The following is a 6,000-nucleotide window of genomic DNA, read 5'->3' as shown; positions in this document are numbered from 1 at the left end:
GAACCAATGACAAAGGAAGGAGAAAGGTTGAGTTTCTGAAGGGAGATTACAGAGAGTTAGGCAAGAATTTAAAAAGGAGGTCCTCGAGAGTAGTAATATCTGGATTACACCCAGTGCTATGAGCTAGTGAGGGCAGGAATAGGAGGATAGAGTGGAAGAATGCATGGCTGAGGAGCTGGTGTGTGGGAGAAGGATTCACAATTTTGGATCATTGGAAGCTGTTTTGGGCTGGAAGTGACCTGTACAAGAAGGACGGATTGCACCAAAATTGGAAGGGGACTAATATACTGGCAGGGAGATGTGCTAGAGCTGCTCGGGAGGATTTAAACTAGTAAAGTGGCGGGGGGGAGCGGGGGGGGGGGGTGGTGAGTGGGCCCCAGGGAGATAGTGAGGAAAGAGATCAATCTGAGACTGGTACAATTGAGAACAGAAGTGAGTCAAACAGTCATGGCAGGCAGGGACAAACTGTATTTATTTCAATTCAAGGTGCCTAACAGGGAAGGCAGATGAACTCAGTGCATGGTTCGGAACATGGGATTGTCATATCATAGCAATTCAGAAACATGGCTCAGGGATGGGCAGGACTGGCAGCTTAATGTTCTAGGATACAAATGCTACAGGAAGGATGAAAAGAGAGGAGGGGAGTGGTGTTTTTGATAAGGGATAGCATTATAGCTGTGTTGAGGGAGGATATTCTTGGAAATACATCGAGGGAAGTTATTTGGGTGGAACTGAGAAATAAGAAAGGGGTGATCACTTTATTGGGATTGTATTATAGGCCTCCTAACAGTCAGAGGGAAATTGAGAAACAAACTTGTAAGGAGATCTCAGCTATCTGTAAGAATAATGGGTGGTTATGGTAGGGGATTTTAACTTTCCAAACATAGACTAGGACTGCCAAAGTGTTAAGGGTTTAGATGGAGAGGAATTTGTTAAGTGTGCACAAGTCAATTTTCTGATTCACTATGTGGATATACCGACTAGAGAAGATGCAAAACTTGACCTACTCTTGGGAAATAAAGCAGGGCAGGTGACTGAGGTGTCAGTGGGGGAGCACTTTGGGGCCAGCGACCATAATTCTATTCGTTTTAAAATAGCGATGGAATAGGATAGACCAGATCTAAAAGTTGAAGTTCTAAATTGGAGAAAGACCAATTTTGACAGTATTAGGCAAGAAGTTTCAAAAGCTGATTGGAGGCAGATGTTCGCAGGTAAAGGGATGGCTGGAAAATGGGAAGCCTTCAGAAATGAGATAATGAGAATCCAGAGAAAGTATATTCCTGTTAGGGTGAAAGGAAAGGCTGGTAGGTATAGGGAATGCTGGATGACTAAAGAAATTGAGGGTTTGGTCAAGAAAAAGAAGGAAGCATATGTAAGGTATAGACAGGATAGATCGAGTGAATCCTTAGAACACCAGAAAGGCAGTAGGAATATACTGAAGAGGGAAATCAGGAGGGCAAAAAGGGGACATGAGATAGCTTTGGCAAACAGAATTATGGAGAATCCAAATGGTTTTTACAAATACATTAAGGACAAAAGGGTAACTAGGGAGAGAATAGGGCCCCTCAAAGATCAGCAAAGCAGCCTTTGTGTGGAGCCGCAGAAAATGGGGGAGATACTAAACGAATATTTTGCATCAGTATTTACTGTGAAAAAGGATATAGAAGATACAGAATGTAGGGAAATAGATGGTGACACCTTACAACATGTCCATATTACAGAGGAGGTAGTGCTGGATGTCTTGAAACGCATAAAGTGGATAAATGCCCAGGACCTGATCAGGCATACCCTACAACTCTGTGGGAAGCTAGAGAAGTGATTGCTGGGCCTCTTGCTGAGATATTTGTATCATTGATAGTCACAGCTGAGGTGCCGGAAGACTGGAGGTTGGCTAACGTGGTGCCACTGTTTAAGAAGGGTGGTAAGGACAAGTCAGGGAACAATAGACCAGCGAGCCTGATGTCGGTGGTGGACAAGTTGTTGGAGGGAATCCTGAGGGACAGGATGAACATGTATTTGGAAAGGCAAGGACTGATTAGGGACAGTCAACGTGGCTTTGTGCGTGGGGAATCATGTCTCACAAACTTGGTTGAGTTTTTTGAGGAAGTAACAAAGAGGATTGATGAGGGCAGAGCAGTAGATGTGATATATATGGACTTCAGTAAGGTGTTCGACAAGGTTCCCCATGGGAGACTGATTAGCAAGGTTAGATCTCACGGAATACAGGGAGAACTAGACATTTGGATACAGAACTGGCACAAAGGTAGAAGACAGAGGGTGGTGGTGGAGGGTTGTTTTTCAGACTGGAGGCCTGTGACCAGTGGAGGGCCACAAGGATCGGTGCTGGGTCCTCTACTTTTTTGTCATTTACATAAATGATTTGGATGCGAGCATAAGAGGTACAGTTAGTAAGTTTCCAGATAACACCAAAATTGGGGGTATAGGGGACAGTGAATAAGTTTACCTCAGATTACAACAGGATCTTGACCAGATGGGCCAATGGGTCGAGAAGTGGCAGATGGAGTTCAATTCAGATAAATGCGAGGTGCTGCATTTTGGGAAAGCAAATCTTAGCAGGACTTATACACTTAATGGTAAGGTCCTAGGGAGTGTTGCTGAACAAAGAGACCTTGGAATGCAGGTTCATAGCTCCTTGAAAAAGTGGAGTCGCAGTAGATAGGATAGTGAAGAAGGTGTTTGGTATGCTTCCTTTTATTGGTCAGAGTATTGAGTACAGGAGTTGGGAGGTCATGTTGCGGCTGTACAGGACATTGGTTAGGCCACTGTTGGAATATTACGTGCAATTCTAGTCTCCTTCCTATCAGAAAGATGTTGTGAAACTTGAAAGGGTTCAGAAAAGATTTACAAGGATGTTGCTAGGGTTGCTGGATTTGAGCTATAGGGAGAGGCTGAATAGGCTGGGGCTGTTTTCCCTGGAGCATCAGAGGCTGAAGGGTGACATTAAAGAAGTTTACAAAATGATGAAGGGCATGGATAGGGCAAATAGACAAAGTCTTTTCCCTGGGGTGGGGGAGTCCAGAACTAGAGGGCATAGGTTTAGAGTGAGAGGGGAAAGATATAGAAGAGACCTAAGAGGGTCACACAGAGAGTGGTACCTGTATGGAATGAGCTGCCAGAGGAAATGGTGGAGGCTGGTACAATTGCAACATTTAAAAGGCATTTGGATGGGTATATGAATAGGAAGGGTTTGAAGGGATATGGGCCTGGTCCTGGCAAGTGGGAATAGATTGGGTTGGGATATCTGGTCGGCATAGATTGGTTGGACCGAAGGGTCTGTTTCCATGCTGTATATCTCTATGACTCTATGACTAAACACACCCTCGGAGAGATGCTAAACACAGGGAAACTGAGGGCCATTTCCAATACATTTCCAACATCGTGGGCTGAAGGGCCTGTTCTGTGCTGTACTGTTCTATGTTTTATGTTCTATGAGAAGGGCAAAGTGGGAGGCAGTTCTTTTACCACAGTCGGTACGTGGTAATAGTTAGAGATTCGGGAGAGAACCCAGCTGAGGGAATTCCAGACGCAGGGGAACCACACAGCTGTGGGGATATAGATGGGGATGAAGATAGGGGGAGACTAAAGGATACCCTCCCAGACACAGCCAAGAAAGCCTCTTCGTGGACGGGGCACGAATATATGTAGCAGTGTTGCCCCCAACAGGATGGACCATGGTAAGTGATAAGTTAGAAACAGTTATGTCCGGGAGGATTGATGGTAGTCAGTCCCCACAAGTTGCAGAACTGGTAGCACTCACCAAAGCACTGGAACTAGCAAAAGGAAAAACTGTGAATATAAATACGGACAATTATTATGCCTTCGATGTAGTCCATGCCTACATGGTGGCATGGGGTTGAAGAGGGTACCCCTCCAGATCGACTCCGACATATTTTACAGGAAAGGTCATGAGGTCTGTATGCCAATTGCTTGGCATTAGACAAAAATTCCACATCCCCTATCACCCCCAGAGCTCAGGAATGGTAGAGAGAAGGAATAGAATGCTCAAAAATGCTTTGGCTTAGGCTATGCAATCCTCAGACAGAACATTGGCTGAAGTGCTGCCAGCCATACTAATAAGATTAAGAGCCACCACCTATCAGGCAACCGGGCTAACGCCATATGAATTAATGATCGAGGGAGCAATGCAATTGCCAGAGACAATAATCACAGGTTGCACTGATGTGGGTCCACTAAAAGACAAAGTTCAGCAATATGTCATAGAATTAAGCGCCCAGTTGAAAGGGATGCGGAATTCTGTAATTGACAAACAGGACAAAAAGGACAGAGTAGGAGAACTCAAAGTCTTCCCTGATGTTCCAGCAGCAGAAAGTTGCATCCTAGTGCAAGCATTGCCTGGCAAAGCAGGCTTTGCCCCAAAATGGAATGGGCCATATGACGTGATAATAAGTGGGGACATCTGTGTCTACCTAGACATTAAAGGGAAAGGCACATGGAAGCATTGGACCCAACTAAAACCATTTAAAGACTCCTGTGACCAAACTAACATCATTGAACATTCCCCAGGTGCAAACAGGAATGGTGGACAAGACAGTCATCCCGGGGAGAGCACCGAAAACACAACAGAACAAGGCATGACTGCACCTCCTAATGGGAACAAAGACTTTAACTGTGACTCCATTTTAACTGCAACACGTAAAGACCAATCTGTATTTCATTGTATTTAAGTGTCACAACTATCAGGAGCATGCCAGGCTTTGAGGATAACCTCATCTATAAAACCTTCCTAAGCTTGCATGGGAACTGAACTGTCTGCTACCCACTTGCGCGATCAGTGGAATCACTATTTGTGGCTACCCCGGTGTGGACCCCTTGTGACCTGTATATAGTAGACACCTTGGGAGCGCCGTGTAAAGGGCAAATAGAGGAATACAAACGGGAACTCCAGAGTAAATGTGTGCAGCTGGAAGGACCACCGGCCCATGGGGCTGGGCCCCCCAGCCTAGGGAAGGGAAGACCCATTTAAACCCCGGTAATTACCCACTCTGTTTCACAGGACAGGGATGGGAATGCTTTTATGCCATGGTTCCCAAAATGACTCATGTGTCCAGACTCAGTGCACTTATCAGCACTCTATGGTCACTGGGGGACAGTTTATCTGCTCCTGCAGCAAGCAGGCGTGCTTCAATGTCACCACCAGCAGACAGTTCATATGTGGTCAGTGCAATGGCACCCGTGTCAGCTCTGCCACATGGACATACCTGTTTGATACTTACCAGCAAGGGGGACTGAAGGTGGGTGGGGACATGGGTGGACAGATAAACCGGACAGGACAATGTCTGTTATTGAGCGGCTGAGCGGTGACAGGATTTGTTTTCCTATTTAAGAGTACTTATGCGACAGATACCCAGACCTCCCAGTCCTGTTTGCAGTAGGGACAATTGCATCCCTTACTGTACCATACCCCAGTGGGGGACATATTCGGAGAAGGATAGTGACCTGCTCCATCAGTCAGGAGCTCTGCGCTGACTGGCAGGCCCCCACCACTTTGGGATCATCACTGGGATATGGATTTCTGGGAATCTATCTGGGGTGCAGCAGGAGTTGTCAGCGCTAAAAACCGAAATTATCTTGTATGTGGCCTGACTATCCTAGGCAACAGTACCTCGAAAGCTCTGGAAGCAATTAACACAGAGCTGGCTGAACTCAGACTCTACACACAACAGACACGTTACGTGGTGGATTATCAATTAGCCCACCAAGGAGGAGTTCGTACAATTATTGGTGACAATTGTATTACCCATGTTATTGATACCTCTTATAACATTACAGAAGCCATCAAGAATACCTGAGACCAACTAGACAGTTTTTGACAGGGAACCATAATCACACACAGCTGGCTAAATTGGTTGCTAGGTAGATCTTGGGGACCCTATTTGGCACACGGGATAGTTCTCCTCATTGCACTCATGCTGGTATTCTGTGTGGGCCTCGGGTGTTTTAAGCTCTGCTGTAAGGCAC

Source organism: Chiloscyllium punctatum, chromosome 9 (assembly GCF_047496795.1).
Source record: "Chiloscyllium punctatum isolate Juve2018m chromosome 9, sChiPun1.3, whole genome shotgun sequence".
In the NCBI taxonomy this organism is placed as follows: domain Eukaryota; kingdom Metazoa; phylum Chordata; class Chondrichthyes; order Orectolobiformes; family Hemiscylliidae; genus Chiloscyllium; species Chiloscyllium punctatum.
This window is presented reverse-complemented; position numbering follows the sequence as displayed.